The sequence below is a fragment of the Notamacropus eugenii genome, chromosome 1 (genome assembly GCF_028372415.1).
Source record: "Notamacropus eugenii isolate mMacEug1 chromosome 1, mMacEug1.pri_v2, whole genome shotgun sequence".
Lineage (NCBI taxonomy): Eukaryota > Metazoa > Chordata > Mammalia > Diprotodontia > Macropodidae > Notamacropus > Notamacropus eugenii.
In genome coordinates, this window is record NC_092872.1 from 154,769,042 (window position 1) to 154,787,888 (window position 18,847).

At 39.1% G+C, this 18,847-nt stretch overlaps 1 long non-coding RNA gene across 10 annotated transcripts in view; it reads right to left on the reverse strand.

Moving 5' to 3' along the window:
* LOC140509260 (uncharacterized) overlaps positions 1-18,847 on the reverse strand; it is a 263,848-nt gene that overhangs the window by 192,256 nt on the left and 52,745 nt on the right. For 6 of the 10 annotated variants that reach the window (XR_011968630.1, XR_011968625.1, XR_011968628.1 and 3 more), the window contains exon 5: positions 1,186-1,219. The exons of the other annotated variants lie outside the window; for them this stretch is intronic. This is a non-coding gene — a long non-coding RNA (uncharacterized lncRNA). The remainder of the gene's footprint in view (positions 1-1,185; positions 1,220-18,847) is intronic. 10 annotated transcript variants of the gene reach the window in all.

Below are 18,847 nucleotides of genomic sequence, written 5' to 3' on the forward strand. Positions count from 1 at the left end.
TAAACTTCAGTGAGACTTAACTATCTTTGGCATCACTTACCACCAAAAATTGTGACAGAATTTCCCTGGGCTGGTGACCACCACTCTGCCTCACTTGGTCTTTTTATGAGTCTGTCTCCTGAGTACACATAACTTCTTGGACAGAGATGCTAAGTAATAATGGAGAATCAGTCCCTTACCTCTTACTCAGTTGGATCTGCATGTTTCCTAGGCAACCATCTATTATAGCTCTAAGTCAGGGTAGGGAGAGGATACCACTGGTACAGAATGAAATGATATTAACACAATCAGGATATTAAATCATTCCAACCCTCATTTCTTCCTCTGCACCTTTGTTTATACTGTTCCTCCCACCTAGAATGCCCTTCCCCTTCCTTGCCTCCCATACAAATTCTACCCATCCCTTAATGTACAGCTTTTAGTTCCACTTCCTTTATGGAGCCTTTCCCAAAGCACAGGGCACTGGAAAGACCCCTGAATTTAGTTTTAAAAGCAGGCTTTACTAATTAGAATCAGAGGATAAGCATGAACTAAACAATCTTTAAAATCCCTTTCCACTCTAACCTTCAGTGATTCCATGAAAATCCAGCCCATCGTTCTCTCTTCTCCAAATTCCCGCAGAATTAGCAACTTGTTTTATGTACAATTCTCTGATAATTCCACATTAGTCTTGTCTCTCTAACCATACTCGAGGCAAGGATCGTGTTTGCACTTCTTTCATATTGCCTATCATATTCCTAACATCATACACAGTAAATGATAGATCCTCCAGAAAGAGTTGTTCCTTGATACATTAACGTAGATCCTCCTAGAAATATGGGGAAGATAGCCTAGTAAGTTGAAAGCTTGTGTGGGGGCAGGGAAAGGGGGGAAATCTCATAAACAGAATGATATCCTGGAGTCATGACTGTCCCATTCTTGAGTTGGAGGTCCCAGATTCTGCCTTGGGAAAAATAAAGGTGTTTTTGGTACCTGGATCAGAACCATATTTCAGAGACAATTATTAAAGCAAATCCTGACACGTTTTTTCATCTATTCTCATCTTATCTAGAACACCAAATTTGGAGTCAGGAAGTCCTCAGTTCTAGTATCTCTATGCAAACAGTTATATGGTCCTGGGGAAGTCTCTTAACATTTTTAAGTGTCAGTTTCTTATATGAAATCAGAATAATTAATAACACCTACCTCACAGGATTGAAGTAAGTACAAAATCAGATATCTGCAAGAAAAAAATGTAAACAAAAAAAAACTATGTAAACGTCAGTTATGATAACTTCCCTAGTCCTCAATTTCTTCATGTGTAAAATGAGGGGATCAAACTAGACAATCTGTAAGGTCTCTTTCAGCTCTAAATTTAAATTCCTATGGTACTAAGAGTTTTCAAAATCATCATATTGTAATCCAATTGAGAAAGAAAGGAAAGAAGAAATTAATAATAAATTAATATAAATAACTAACATTTATATAGTGATTACTTATGTGGGCTAAGTGCTTTACAATTACTATCTCATTTGTCCTCACAACCCTGGGAGGTAAGTATGTCCCCATCTATCTATCCATCTATCCATCTATCTATCCATCTATTTATCTATCTATGTATATCTACGTATATATATGTATGTACGTATGTACATATATACATATGTATATACGTAGATATACATATCTATATAGCTATATCCCCATTTTAAAGATGAGAAAACAAAGGCAAAGAGAAGTTAAATGACTTGTATAGGGTCACACAACTCGTAAGTATCTGAGGCGAGATTTGAACTCACCTCCTGATTCCAGACCCAGTGCTCTATCCTCCGAGACATTTAGGTGTTTAAAAAACAGATTTCCTACAAAGTCATGGTTTCCCTTGGGCTGACAAACCACATATAAATATCGATTGTCTCTTTTTTGTGGTTATCATTTAATCACATTTTGAAATTCATTTCTATAGAGTTGATAGATTTATATTGCCAGTATTCTCACCTGCCAGCTATGGTGAATCCTATATTTAGGACTGTCTTTCTTTATCAGAAGATGATGCCTGGGTTTTGTTATTGTCTATTTTCCAATGAACATCAATTCTCAGCATTTAGTCTGAGCTCCTGCCCAGTTGGTGTAATACCCCTTCTCAGTCCAGGAAAACACCTATTATTTTGGAATGTAAGCTCTCTGAGGACAGAGACTGTTTTCCATTTTGTATTCCTTGAACCTAACACAGGGTTGAGCACATATATAGTAGATGCTTAATACATGCTTGCTGGATTAAGTGTTGGTGACTTAATCCTGTCCTCCTGGGGCATGAGCACAGGTATTCATACTGTCCATAATTTTACCCCCATCTCTCTATGATCTTTTCAAATAGACCTCTCTCCAGGAGCAACAAGCACATCAGAGGGGAAAAGGAACATTTCTTTGGCTGAGTTGTGTGGGAAGCTGCCAGTGAGATACTCTGGCTGTGGTTTAACAGTCTCCTACTTGAGTGTACACTGGGCAGAGATGCATTTCATCTTTAAGAAAAACACCTTAGAAATCAACTAGTCCTCTCTCCTAGTTTTACAAATGAGGAAAATGAGAGCCAGGGAAATCAGAAAGTCCAAGGTCATATAGGTATCAAGCTGCGGAGATAAGATTCAAATCCAGCTCTCCTGACTCTAATCCAGTGTTCTGTCCCCTCCCCCTTCACGTTCCATTTGTAAGACTCACTAAGAACAAAAACCAGTCATTGCAATTCTTTCCCCGTCTTCCAAATGTTGATCCCGCCTTCCCCCACCCCCCTGCCCCAATATTTAGAATAGGGAGGGAAACCACAGGCAGAATCTGCAATCACTGTGTACACCACTAGCAAGGCTTAAATTACTCCCCAAGGTATTTCCTTCCCCTTACATGGAGAATCACAATGTCATAAGTCTGCAGTTTCCCTGGCTCTTAGCCCAATTTTGCCTGAGCTGCAACAGAGGTTTCAAATTTAAATACAGGCTTTTGGCTTGAGCATTTTGGATCCAAGAGGAAAGAGGCAATTCAGCTGTTTGTGTACAAATATGTAGAAACTGCCAAGGGATGTTTGGAGCCCAGACTCCCGGGCTGACTAATTAATCATGGTCATTTGTTACCTCTTGCACATTGGGAAAGGAAATCATTGTAGCTTGAAAGGAGTAGAAGGAGTATTGTTTTAGTAGAATTTTTTTTAAAACCTGGGTTTTTAATGCTTTTTTTTAAGTGTCATTAATTTAGGGAGAGTCCCTTGAGTATTTTACCTCCTAATTAAATGTTTATCTATCATTTCCACTGACTGGATTAGACTTTAGCACCATTTAAACATCTCTCAGCAGCATAACTTTTTGAACTCTAGTTCTGGGATAGGAAGCCTTCACCACCAACATATCAGTAACGTCAGGAAGACCAGGGCCAGGAATTCTGAAGTTCACAGTCTCCAGCTACAAAAGACAAAGCCTATTCTGAGAATTAGGGCTAGATAACAGTAGGGTTAGGTGGATTTGGATCTGGCTAAATGCTGGACCTAATGTGGATATAGATCTGGTTAAACACTGGACCTAATAAATTAATACTTTGGTTTCTATTTGAAAAGAGGTTTCTGGTAGAGTAGTTGACAGATCTTATCTTGATCCTATTTTAAATTTAATATTTTTAGCAACAATTTGGATCAAGGAAGGAAGTAGACAAACATTTATTAAATACCAACTATGTGTCAGGTACTATGCTAAGCACTTTACAAATATTATTTCATTTTTGTACACAACAAGGCGGGGGGGGTTACTTTTCATAGTCCATTTTATGGTTGAGAAAATTGAGGCAGACAGAGGCTAAATAATTTACCCAGGGTCACTCAGATAGTAAATGTCTGAGGATGGATTTGAATTCAGATCCTAATTCCATACCCAATACTCTATCCTCTAACTGGAAACAGATAGAATGTTTATCAAATGTTCAACAGAAGCAGAATCTGAAAAAGATTTCACCAAGCTAGAATACTGAGCCAAACCTAAAAAGAAGAAATGATTAAGTATAATTCTAAAATCTTATACTTGGGTTCAAAAATCAACTTTGCCGGGGGGCCCTTAGAGGACAGAAGGCCCCTCTTCCCTCTTTCCTCTCTTCTCTCTTCCCTCTCCCCTCTCCCTCTCCCGCTTCCATTCTCTTACTGTAAGATCTTTGCCTCCTTGGGAAGAGGATTCCTCTCTCCTGAGGAAGAATTCCCCCTGCACATGTAACCAAGACCCTGAATAAAGTCTAACCCTTGTTCGACTCTGGAAAGTCTCTTCTCTCATACGTTTATCCGGTTTGGCCAGCCAAAGACCTGCGACAGGAAAAGGGGACGCATGGATCCCTATCAGAAGGATCCGTAGGTGGGAACCGGTGTCGGAGACGACGGAGACACCAGAAGCGATGAACCTGGAGACCCCGGAGAAGGACCATGCACCACCTGAGTCTGCTACTGACAGCTTTGACCTTGCTGCCCAGAGAGGAAGCAGCACTCATCCCAACCACTGCCACGCTGACATAACACTGGGCACTCCTAACTGACACATTGCTGCCCACTCCATCTAGGCATCTCCTTTCAGCGGCTGAAGGAGGACTTTGACATCACGAATCCAGGACACACAGGGGTAACCAACTTTTCGCCTGAACACCACAGGCTTGGCCGTGAGGTCCATTTGCATGACTGAGGGGGTGGTGAAGTGTAAGGCACCAGCACTGCGCTACCTCTTTTAGAATACACTTTGGAATTAGTGATTGCACTTCCTTTTGTTGTAATATGTGTAATTTAGCCATTTAGTTTCATCTTTGTTTTGTTGGATGCCTCTCTTTGTCAGTTGTTGTGCTAGCTGAAGATTTCTGTGTAAATGAAGTTCTTGTTGTGGGGTACCCATATGTTAAAGGCCTCCCTAACCCACTTAACTTCCAGCCGCTATTTGCTCTAGGGCCATGTGCGCTCTGCGCAAAACAAAAAAGGGGAGATGTTGGGGGTGTAAGCTCAGTTCCATGTGGACAGTCTCGGGCAGGTAAAAGTGAGGACTTCTAAACCTTAGAGTTCTCATGAGGCCCCCCAGGGAACAGCTAGGAATTGAGGAGTGAGACACGGGCTATCTCATGCATCTCCGCCTCTTCTCCATGGGATATGTATTGGGGAGAACATCCCGCCCTCGAGATTGGCCCAGGGTCTGAGCACACCTATTGTTGACTATCTAAAAGGCTGAGAGCACGCCCGGTATTCACGTGCAAACTATGCGGCAGGAGAGTTTAAGTAGGGTCAGGAAAGCCTGAAGGTGCTCTTAGCGCTGAGGGGCCCTTAGAGGACAGAAGGCCCCTCTTCCCTCTCTCCTCTCTTCTCTCTCCCCTCTCCCCTCTCCCTCTCCCGCTTCCATTCTCTTACTGTAAGATCTTTGCCTCCTTGGGAAGAGGATTCCTCTCTCCTGAGGAAGAATTCCCCCTGCACATGTAACCAAGACCCTGAATAAAGCCTAACCCTTGTTCAACTCTGAAAGAAAAAAAAATCAACTTTGCCGTGAAACCATATGACACATGGTTTTGAAGTCAAGAGATTACAACCTAGGCAGTCTTTCCGAAATCACTTAGCCTCTGTGGGCTTTAATTTCCTTACGTATAAAATGAGTGGGTTAGATTAGATGGCTTCTAAGGTCCCTTCAAGATCTAAAAATCTATGATCCTACTACCCAGAAGGAGGATATTACTAGACAGCAATTTGTATGGAACAGATCTGTGGGTTCTACCGGACCAAAAGCTCAGTGTCAACAATGTGATATAGTAACTAAAAAAACAAACAAAACTAATGGTATTTTGGGCTGCATTAAGACTGACAATGTCCAAGTCTAGTGAGGTGTTAGTCCCACTGTCTTCTTCAGTAGTAGATACAACTGGAGAAATGTGATCAACCACATTTTAGGAAGGAAATGGATAATCTAAGATTTCCACAATCAGCTATTTACTCCACCAATGTCAGTTGACTCACCACATTTGGACTCCAATATCACAGCCTCTAAAGTACATGAAGAAATAGAAATGGTACTAAAGAAAATAAAAACAAGAGGAGTAGGCAAAAGAGGCAAATAATGCACAAAGGATGACAGAACATTGGCAATGATCCTAAAGAAAATACAAAGAACCCACCTCTACTTTCTCATCTCCATAAAATCTTTATGAGAATAAACTATGTGAGAATTGAGAGCATCTTTAATGAAAATATAAGAAGGGAATAACAGGACTTTCAAGTAATATTCTATAGCAGATTACATCTTTATAATCCCATCAGTGACTGAATTGAATGTTTCCATTACTCTCAATATTTTTAAACCATTCTGCCATTTTAAAGTTTCTCCTCCAATAAGGTGATTCCTATGCATATGTTAAGATCACATAGGAGGCAAGAGAAATTTTTATTTGAATATGAGGCAAAACATTAAACAAGGAGATCAGTCATTAAGGATATCCAGAGCAATTTCTACTGATTGTGTCAAACCCAGTGGCATTTCACATCCTCTTAAATGAGATCTACAATCACTAAAAAGAGTTTGGTCTAAGAATCCATGTAAGAACTACCAAGTGGATGAAAAATTCCAATTGTCCAGAATATGATACATAACATCTGGTCCATCAGACATGTATCTTGAACAGATACTACAATGAATTGGTCCCAAAAATGAAAAGAAAAAAGAAAATAAGCTGACATATTTGGGAAGTTTTGTTGTGTTTTCAATGACTTCCAACCTTCTTTCTTAAACAAGATATTCTTTCAGCATTTTTCATGGAATATTGCAAATTCCCAGCAGTAAATTAGGTGGGTAACCCAAAGGACAATGGAGACATGCATTATAAGTGCTGCTAACATGAAATGTATGCAAAAAATGGTGTAAACAATATCATTAAAGATGTATATGATCAAGAAAAGAAATGAGCCAAACAGCCATGTCGTGTTGGGTAAATCCTCTGTGTAGAACTTGTAAGAGGGCATGAACAAATGACATTATGGATGTAAAAATGAGTGAATTATGGAATACATCTCTGGAGAGAATGCCTACATCAGTAAGATCACAAATTCCTTGAAGTAGTGAAGTAAGGAGTAATAGGTAAACTGGAAAGTATCCTGGGGAAGTCAACCAAAATGGTAAAAACAAAACAGAAACAAACAAAAAATCTTGAGATGTTGTCATATAAGGATCAATTGATGGGACTGAAGATGTTTACTCTCGAAGAAAAAAAGACATGGGGCAATTTGAGAATTATTTTCAAGTATTTAAAGTGTGGTAATGTGAAAGAAGTCTTATGTTCTTTCTTCTTGGTGCTAGAGTACAGAACTAGAAAGAATGAGAGGAAATGAGAACACTTCCTTAGGAATAAGTGAATTCCTACTCACTAAAGGCCTTTGACAACCGTTAGTCAGATATATTGTAAATGGAATTCTTATTTCATTTACAGATCGGAGTAGACCAGTAATGTCACACTCAAATAAAAGGCAGTGAGGAGGTATATTGACTTAGATAATCGCAAATTAACATCATATTGTATTTTTATTTATTTTGTTAATCATTCCCTAATCATATTTTCCCCAATTACGTCAAAAAAATTTTAACATTAATTTTTATAAGATTTTGAGTTTTAAATTTTTCTTCCTTCCTCCCCTCACCTCTTCTGAAAATAGTAGGCAGTTTAATATAGTCTATAGATATGCTATTGTGCAAAAATATTTCCATATTAGTCACAGTTGTGAAAGAAGAAACAGGTCAAAAGAAAAAAACACAAGAAAGAATAAGTGAAGAAATATGCTTTGATCTGCATTCGAAGTCTATCACTTCTTTATCTGGATATGGATAGCATTTTCCTTCATGAGTCCTTTGTACTTGTCTTGGATCATTGTATTGCTGAGAAGAGCTAAGTCATTCATAGTTGATCTTGATACAATGTTGCTAATACCATGTGCAATGTTTTCCTGATTCTGTTCATTTCACTTTGTATCAGTTCATACAAGTCTTTCCAGGTTTTTCTTAAATCTGCCTGTTCATTATTTCTTATTGCGAGGTTTGTTCAGTTATTCTTCAATTGACAGGTATCCCCTCAATTTCCAATATTTTTCAACTCACAGAAAGGGCTGGTATAAATGTTTTTCACGTGTAGGTCCTTTTCCCTTTTTTAATGATTTCTTTGGAATACAAACCTAGTAGTGATATTGCTGGATCAAAGGGTAGGCACAATTTGGCTGCCCTTTGGGCAAATTGCTCTCCAAAATGGTTGGGTCCATTCACAACTTCAACAACAGAGCATTAGTGCCCCAATTTTCTCACATCTTCTCCAGCATTTATCATTTTCCTTTTCTGTCATATTAGCCAATTTGATAGGCGTGAGGTGGTACCCCAGAGTTGTTTCAATTTGCATTTCTCTAATAAAAAGTGATTCAGAGCACTTCTTCATACGCCTATAGATAGCTTTGATTTCTTCATCTGAAAATTGCCTATTCATATCCTTTGACCATTTATCAATTGGAGAATGGCTTGCATTCATGTAAATTTGACTCAGTCCTTTATATATTTGAGAAATGAGGCCTTTATCAGAAACATTTGCTGTAAAAATTGTTTTCTATATTTTTGCTTCCCCTTTAATCTTGGTTGCATTGGTTTTATTTGTACAAATTTTTTTATTTTGTTGTCCAAATTATTTGGTTTTATTTATATCAATTTTCAATTTATATAATCAAAATTATCTATTTTTCACTTTGTAATGCTCTATCTCTCTTATTTGGTCCTGAATTCTTCCCCTCCCCATATACCTGACAAGTAGACTATCCTTTTTTGTTCTAATTTGCCTATGGTATCACCCTTTATGTCTAAATCATGCCAAAGTTCTGTGATAACTAACCTTTCTAATATTCCACTTACTTCCTTAGTTTCTTTATTGTCTGTTTTTTGGTTGCATTTATCGAGTTCTGAAAGGGAACAGTTGAGGTTCCCCACTAGCATAGTTTTGCTCTCTATTTCTTTCTCTAACTCACTTAACTTCTTTAAGAATGTGAATGCTATACCACTTGATGCATATGTGTTTAGTATTGATATTGCTTCATTGTCTATGGTACCTTTTAGCAAGATGTAGGTTCCTTTCTTATTTCTTTTAATTAGGGTCTAATTTTGCTTTTACTTTGTCTGAGATCAGGATTGCTACCCCTGCTTTTTTTTTTCACTTCAGCTGAAGCATAATAGATTCTGCCCCAGCTCCTTACCTTTATTCTGCGTGTGTTCTCTGCTTCAAGTATGTTTCTTGTAAACATGATATTGTAGGATTCCGGTTTTTGATCCATTCTGCTATCTGCTTGCATTTTATGGGAGAGTTCATCTCACTCATATTATAATTATGATGATTACCTGTGTATTTCCCTCCTTCCTATTCTTTTTCCTCCTGTCCTCTCTCTCCTTTCCTCCCTTTCCCTCTTCAGCAGTGTTTTGTTTCTCTCTACTACCTCCCCTAATCTGCCCTCCCTTCTGTCAGTTTCAAGCCCAGAAAGAACTCATGGAGAAGCTCAAAAAGGAGTCTAATAATCATAGAAGAGAGGTAGAAGAAAAGATGAGGTTGTATTGATTTTGAGTCCCAAATTCTCTCCCTGTTTCCAGCCCCTCTCCCATCTATTAAGCAGGCAAGGAATATGATATCAATTATGCATGTGAAATTATGAAAAATTCCCATATTAGCCATGTTGCAAAAAAAAAAAAGAAAAAGAATGAAAGTGAAAAAATATATACTTCAATTTGCACTCAAAGTTCATGAGTTCTCTCTCTGGAAGTGGATAACATTTTTCATCATGAGTCCTTTGGAACTGTCTTGGATCATTGTATTAATCAAAGTAGTGAAATCTTTTACAATTGATCATCTCTATGATATTGCTGTTATTATATACAATGATCTCCTGATTCTGCTTGTGTCATTTTGTACCAATTCATATCAGTCTTGCCAGGTTTTTCTGAAACTATGCCCCTAGTCATTTCTTATAGCACAACAGTACTGCATCACAATCACATACCACAACTTGTTCAGTCATTCCCCAGTTGAAGGGCACCTCCTCAATTTCCAATTCTTTGCCACCCAAAAAGAGCTTCAATAAACAATTTTGTACATGTAGTTCTTTTTCTCTTTTTTTTGATCTTTTGGGACATAGGCCTAGTAGTGGTACTCCTGGATCAAAGGGCATACACAGTTTTATTGACCTTTAGACACAGTTCCATATTGTTCTCCAAAATGATTTGATCAGTTCACAATCAATAGTGCATTAGCATACCTACTTTTTCACAACCCGTAGTATTTGTCATTTTCCTTTTCTGTTGTGTTAACCAATCTGATAAATGTGAGGTAGTACCTCAGAATTGTTTTAATTTGCTTTTCTCTAATCAGTACTGATTTAGATCACTTTTCATATCAATATATGTTGCTTAGATTTCTTCTTCTCAAAACTTCCTCTTCATCTACTAGATACATTTTTTCCCCCAACACCTTCCCCCTTTCAATAGACCATGCACTGGAAGTGTGCTATGCTGCATGCATGTCAGGGATGTGATTTAATTGCCTGAGAGAAGGCTGAACACAACACTGTATACTTACTTAAGAGAAATTGTTGGAGGACATACTTCAAAGCAAGGACCTCAAGAGAAATGGGTTGAAAGAAAGGCAAAGAACAGACTTTTAAGTGACAGATTAGAGTCCTAGAGCTGAAAACATGCAGAAAAAAGTTAATCCACAGAAACTGCTAAGACCAGACTCCTCAGAGAGAACATCTCTGTTAGTATGAGCTAAAATTTTATTTCATTCTTAACTGAAAAGCTTGTTTACTCTTTTGCATTCTTTGGTGGATTCTAATATGTATAACTTCTCTGATTCTTTTTGCTGCTTTTGTTGATAAAGGAACTTACTAACTGATGGTCTTTTGTGTAACAAGCCTTTGGTAAAAAGGGTACATGAACTAAGGACTCTTTGCGAGTGATCAGGAAAGCAGCTTTTTCCTAGGTCCCTTAGAATTATAAGTCTATACTAGAGATACTGGAAGGGTGGCAGATGGATATAAGTTTAGCCTGATATCGTTCTAGGAGACAGGAAAGATCACCTAGCCTTAACTGTTCTGAATGCTAATAGCCACTCCCTTCAGCTTAGGATACCGGTATTCCTGGCATGCCCTCCTCCAACTCTCTATAAAGGTGGGCCATATCCCGGATCATGTCTACCCATGCTACTCATGAACTACATCTTTTATGTACTAAATATATGTACATATACATATATATGTGTATATAAAATATTTCCTACCTACATAGCCCATAAGGAGAATAAGAGACCAAAGGAATTCTGAGCTATAGTTTTTTAAAGAACAAACTAAATGGTCCTGAAATATAGAAGGAAAATCCCTAATTCTATGTTTCTTTTCATTTCTGACCTTTCTCGTTCCAACTAAAGTATGATATGATACACTGAATTCTGAAAAGTGAATTAAGTGAATATGACTGAATGTTTGTACTTTACGGGCATCATTCCATCACCATCCCCACCACTGTTCTAGTAAAACATGACGTTGGGCAAAACGGTGCCATAGAGTACAATTCATATAGTCTCATGTGAATAATATAATAAATGAGTAATGGGAGCATCTGTGTTTCCTCAGATTTTCACAATGGTAATAATAATAGGGAAATGCATAGTAGACATAAGTGGGCTACAATATATTACCAACAAAGATTTGGGTAACAAAAGCAAGGTAAAAGATGTCATCATCAAGCGAAAAATAACTAGAAAAAAATGACTTTATCATGTAGGGAGGAAATTTCAGCTATATTTTAAGACAGGATCCCTTAGGCTTTTTGTCAGAGGAAGTCAGCCTATGGGAATGGCAAGCCCTGAGAGAGCCTCCATTATCCTAAAGGTGGCAGCAGGACCTTAAATGGCCGAAGGTGAGGCTGCTTAGGGTGGGAATTATCTGTTGACTCCTTCCCTCTGACATGAGGAGGGCATGTAATTGCCATTCTTTTATAAATTAAAGAATTGAGACTTTAGTAACTTTTCCACATCACACAGAAGAAACATTCTGCACTCTGGGGCAACAGCTCTGAGGAGATAGTCAATGTTTTATCCCATTCTCAAGTTGAATTCAATTTGCCTGGCACTTTGCTGTCCTTCAGACCTCATGCCTGTTATACTAAAGAGAAATTAAAGCTGACCTCCCTTCTTGCAGGGTTGAGTAGATTACCTATATGCCTTAGCAACAAGGACAGAACATTGAATGGGAAGTGGAAATATGCTATTTTTAAGAAATCTAGACATACAAGCTACCTCCCAAATTTGAGTCAAATTTCCCCCTCAGGTTTTGCAAAATCATTCCCAGGAGGATATAAATGGATGGAAAGGGAGATATCCTTTAATGTAGGTATTTCCTCTAAATATGTAGATTGTAATCTAGCTATATTGACCCATCCCTTGTAACTTTCATATATATCCTGCCATAATGTGTTACCAAAGATCCCCCCAATGCAGAGGGAGGAAGCAGAAACTTCCTCAGCCTCCCTTGAAATTGCATGGATAGTTTTGGCCCATGGCTATCCATTAGTTGTTATTTTTTTCCAGGTCATACATTTCTCAGATGATCTCTTTTATACCATTCTCCCACCTCATTGTAATACACTGCTTCACTGAAATGTAACCTTATCTTCTGATTTCATCTATAGTAAGAATGTCAAGATTGAAAAAATTCAGAACTTGTGGGAGATTGCCCACTAGTTGGTAATTGGACAAGGATTTGTATGTATTACCAATAATTAAGGCGAAGTTTAGTGAAATGCTGATTTTTTGTGCTCTGTACCCACTTTTCCTCTTTTCTTTATGGCAGGGGTTTTTAACCTGGGGTTGATCCATGGATGAGATTTCAGAGGGGACATGAACTAGGATGGGAAACAAATTACATCTTAAATTTTAGTAACTTCTAATTAAAATTTAGCATTTCCTTTATTATGAATGTAAGCAATAATACATTATATTGAGCAGGGGGTCTGTAGGTTTCACCAGACTACCAAAAAGGTCCAACCACCAAAAATGTTAAGGATACTAGTACCCTGGTGACAGCAGGAACATAAAAGACCAAAACAGACTGGTAGATATTGTGTATTTTTCTATATTTCATGGGTTACCATCCCACAAACATTCATGACCAAGGATCTAGCCTATTGGTCCTGGGTCTATCTTGTAGTTAGCTGAGCTGGTTCTCAGAAAACACTCAGTCTATCACAGAATTGGACTTAAATAAAACTCTTTCAACCTGAGTTGTCTTGACACAGCTTTTAGGAACCCTGGATCACCTAGTAGTCCACAATGAGATGTTGAGGTAGGAATATGTGAAGGAGAAAGGTGGTAAGAAATCATGAAAGAAATGTGGGGAAAAGAGAGAGAAAGGAGCAGGTGAGGTCAACATTCGGTGGAGCTGACGGCGCTGAATTGCTTTGGAAGAGTGACCCCATCTGGCAAAATCTCACAGTTCACTTCAAACAGTCTGACCCTGGCTTCAGGTGCTTGAAGCATCCAAAAAAGAGACTTTTCAGAAACTGACGTAAACTTAGCCTCTTCAGTAAATGATTCCTTGTTATCTACCTCCTTTTGTGTGTGTTCTAATACTCTAGCACAAAACAAATGGAAACCACCAAGCTCATCCTGCACAAGATGATGTATGCTATGTTGAGCATCCTTTGTTAGGACAGGAAGCAGAGTGAACCTTTCTACAACTCTTGAAGGTTTGCAAATGCATATTGGTGCATATATTATTTCACCTGCTCCTCACAGCGATCCTACGCTATTATTAGGTGAGTGCTATTATCATCCTCATTAAGAAGATGCTATTATTACCATCTTCATTTTACTATGGAAGAAACTGGGGCTGAAAGAGGGTAAGTGATTTGCCCAGAGTAATGCAGTGAGTGAATGTCTGAAGCAGGATTTGAACTCAGGTCTTCCTGATGCTAAGTCATGGCTCTACTCACTACACTACCTAGGTGCTTTCTACTATATCACTTAGCTGCCCAATGGTGTTTGGAGAGGGAAAGGGGGAAATGGGAGACTCAGTGATCAAAACAGAAATGTTCTAGGTTCCCCTCCACATTCAGTGTCAGTTAAGATCACAGAGTTCCTTCTCTACTCTAATAAGTCTGATAACAGGACCCCTCCCCACCCTGGGGTTTATGGATAGATTCCAAGAAGTCCATGAACTTGGGTGGGGGGAAATTGTAACTTTATTTTAATATAATTTATTTCATTTGTAATCCTATGTAAAATCTTTATTCTGAGAAGGGGTCCTTAGGTTTCACCCCACTGCCTCTTCTCTCCTTCTTCCTGACTACTAATATGTCCAGGTCCTTAAAAAAAACTTCACTTGACCCTATCAATAATCCCCTCAGATTATCATCCTATATCTCTTCTGCTTTCATAGCAGAACTCCAAGCAAAAGTTGGTATTTATTGCCCCCACGTCCTCCCTCCTCACTGACTTCTCCGTCTTTGTGGTTGTTATTGTTCAGGTTTTCTTGACAAAGATACTGGAGTGGCTTGCCATTTCCTTCTCCAGCTCATTTTATAGATAAGGAAACTGAGGCAAATGGTTAAGTAACTTGCCCAAGGTCCAACAGCTAATAAGTGTGTGAAGCTGGATTTGAACTAGGAAGATGAGTCTTTATGACTTCAGGCCCACGGCTCTTTCCACTGGGCCACCTACTGTCCTAAAATATGTGGGCTCTCTTTGAAGTTACCAGTGATCTCTTCTCCCTTCTTCCAGGGCCATCTCCAGTCATCTTGATCTATACCTTGCCACTGGACCCAGATGGCTCTGGTGGAGAAAGTGAGACCTGCACAGCCCTGCCTCACTTAAATCCAATTCACTCGCATGCCATGGCATCATCTCCCTGATGTCATGGTCCTCTTAGAGAACAAAGGACCAGAAACCCCTAAAAGAGATCATATTTTCAAAATCTCTTCCAGTAAAAGTGGCATGGTGAGAAATATTTCAGTCTTAAATGTAGTGTTTTCCCTTCTAGGATGACAGCCTGAAATGCTGGAGCAGTGCTGCTTGGGCTTCATGTTTTATTTGGATCACCTTTTAATCAATGTGGGAATTCAACCTTCTACAAATGGAATTGACAGCCCCAAGAAAATACTTCACAGTATCTCCCAATAATCTTACCTACCAACATCTGCAAGCTATAAAGTGGGATGAATAAAGAAAGGGAATTTGTTATAACCAACATTTTCATCAAGGACAAAAAAAAAATATAGCAGTGGTATGAATAATCATGAGTCCACAAGTCTGAAACTTAGTAGAAGCTAGACTGAGCTGAGAAGAAATCTAACTTCTGAAAACTATGACTGTACAGTTGTATTGCACCCCCTTAGGCTCCTGAGGTTCACTTTCATCAGAAGCAACCTGTCAGTATCATGACTGAAGATCTCCAGAAACACCTTTTCTCACTCTCTCAATAAATGCAGACAGCAGGTAAGTAGTTCAGACCAAAGTTATGGCCCCTTGATCCTTTGGCTAAAAAATATGGATATTAGTTGCTAGACTTTATATGACACTACAAGCTTGTAAAGAACATCGCAAACATTTGATCCTCACAACAACCCTGTGAGGTAGATGATTTTATTATCCTCATTTTAGAGCTGAGAAAACTGAAGCAAATAAAGGTTAAATGACTTGCCAGGGTCACACAAACAATAAGTATTTGAGTCACATTTGAACGCTGGTCTTCCTATCTTAGCTACTCTATGAGAACTAGTATTTATATAGTCCTTTAAGTGCTGAAAAGTATTGTAAGGATGGTATCTCACTGGATTTTCACTACATCCTTGTGAGAGACACTGATTTTATTTTATAAGTGAAACTAGTATCAGAGAAGTTAGGTGGCCTGAGAAGACTCAGTTGTAGGCAGTACTGTATCAAAGTCCTCATCCTTCTGAAGCCAAATCCTGGATTTTTTTTCCAACACAGGACCCCACTTCCTGACCTTCAGAATCACAAATGCATCCCTACTCTGGGAAACAGAGCTTAAATCCTCTGCCTTCCTCATTGTGGGTCAATAACACTATTGGAGGGCATCATTACCACTCTTAAGTTGACTATTTTAAAAAAGCCATAGAAGAGAAAGGTGTGTGCTCATCCTTTGTTGCCGAAGAAGACCATGCCATCAGAGAAATGATGACCTGACTTGCACTTGACTTTGTTTTAAATGAGGGAGGGCTGTGCGGGTCACCAGCCTCACTTCTCCTCCAGAACCATCTGAATTCAGTGACCAGCTATTCATCAGGATGACTGGAGATGACCCAGGATGAGGCAATTGGGGTTAAGTGACTTGCCCAAGGTCACACAGCTAGTAAGTGTCAAGTGTCTGAGGTGAGATTTGAACTCAGGTCCTCCTGACTCCTGCACTGGTGCTGTACCCACTGCACCACCTAGCTGCAGAGGAGAGAGGTATTGTTAAATGTAAACTATCTTTTAAGTATAAGTGGCTATGAAATTGAGTTTTCATCCCCATCTTCCCACCCCAATCAGAATGGCCTTTTGGATAATCCGCTAAATATCTCACATAGTCATCAGTTTGAGAAATATTCTTGAGAATATTCCTGAGAAATAGATTCCTGAGAAATATTCCTGAGGAAATATTTCTGAGAAATACTCAGATTTTCCTTGGTCTTCATGGTGGTGATAGCATTTGGGCTTCTATAGGTGGTCTGTTCTTTGAGGAGAAAACTAATGGGAAAAAGTATTCAGTGGAACAATGGAGGTTAGGGCAGGGGGAAGGGATTTCTGGGAATCCAGCTCAACTTCATGTGCCAGAAGTAAACGGAAAATGTCTTAGTTTTCACAGGATGCACTAGACACCTATTCAACTTTAAAGAGTACATCAGAAGGGAGAATGGTATGTGTTGGCGACACTTTAAAGATGCAGGGCCAGAGATTACAAACACATGCTTTGGTTCACATTTGGACAGTCAGGAGAGGTTGGACCACATTCTAAATGAATGAGCCCAAGTCTCTCTCAAAGGTGGGAGGTCAGGGGATGTGGGAGAGGTGACAGGGGCAGGGGGAGGGGAAAAGTGAGCAGTCATAAACTTAAAGAGGGAGTCCCTGTGTGAGTTCATAGAGCAGGGAAAATATCTGCTCCTCCCTACCCTCTCCGCCTTCCCTACCCTTGCCCCCACCACCCCGTATGTGGAACAGCTGTGTGTGGTCACCCCGTGTTTGCTTCCCAGGCCACCTAGCTCAGTCTGAGGGCACATCCTGGGGCTGGGAAGGCGCAGGAAGAGGCAGAGTCGGAGAACAAAGTACTCTTCAATTACTCTAGTGACTGGACACATCAACTCCACCAAGCCATCATTTCAACACAAGTTTTCAGTTTCTCTTAAGTCCTGTTTGCAACCATTGCATAGCTGAGAATACAGATATGATACGATGGCTGCCTAGAGTTTGCAGGGGTTACAGTCAGGTATCAGCTCTGACCCCTCAAAGGACCCAGGAATGGGGGCACAAGGGAAACTCATCTCTATAGATTAGTAGGGAATATTGTCATATCCTTCAAGTCTGAAAAGGCTGAAAATAGGGGAAGAATGAAGGTAAGAGGTCCCATGGCGTGGTATGGAGATCTACATTGGGAAGAATGAGACTAACCTATTTGTACTACTTTGGGCAACTCCTTTCACCTCTCTGGGCCTCTTGGGACTTCTGGATAATAGGCATTTCTGTTATCCTGAATCTCTTGAGTCATGTTCACAGACTGGCAGCCCTGAAGGGGCAGTGTTACATCTATAAAATGAAGGGATTGAACTACATGATCTCTTAAAGACTTTATTAATAAAATGAATGTTGTGATTCTATGATGTGAACTCCTCCTATCCCTGACCACAAACAAAATTCTATTCCTCTACTTTCATCACCACTCAATCTATCAACCATTTGACAAAGGAAAATCAGGTGAGAGAAAGGTTGAATGGGGCATATTCACTAAAAGCTTGAAAAAGAAAAACTTTAGAAAATATAAGAAATGCTACTTTATTGAGTAGGTAGTAAACCTAGTCAACTGATAGCTTAAAAAAAATAAAACTTGTATTATAAATCGATGATTATTTTTTTATATACATCTTGTCTCAACTAGATCAGAAGCTTCTTGATGACAGCCATAGTATCTTATATTTTTTTGTATGCCCCACAGAACTTAGTGCCATGCTTTAGCATAATCTCTCCATCAATGGCTTTTGATTGAGCCAGAGCCATAATGATTTGTTATGGAATAATAGTAGGTTTGGGGCATATTCCTCAAGTTTAAGGAAGACATTCCAGTGGACAACTAACTTTTTGCTCTCCTTCACTACTAACATCTAGTCATCCATCATGTTTTGTCAATTCTATCTCCACAACATCTGTCACACCCACACCCTTCTCTCGATTTGCATAGCCATTGCTCTAAATCCTAATCTCATCACCTCTTCTTGACTTACTGCAATAACTAATAATAAGACTCAGTGCCTCCAGTTTCTTAGCTCTACAATCTACCCTTCACAAAGCTGCCAAATTAGTATTCCTCAGATATGCCATGCCTTTAAGATCTCAGTGTCCCTATTGGCTCTAGAATTGTAGCACCAATGTAATATTCATAGCACCTACACAGCCATGAATATGCCAGCACAACTTTGAATCATGAAATACAACAGATTCTCCACATGGAAGACAGAGCCAAAACATTTATTCAGGCACCAGAAAGTCAAATCCATCATAGTAACAAAGATATCAATACACAATAACAATGTAGTGGGACACTATCATTCCC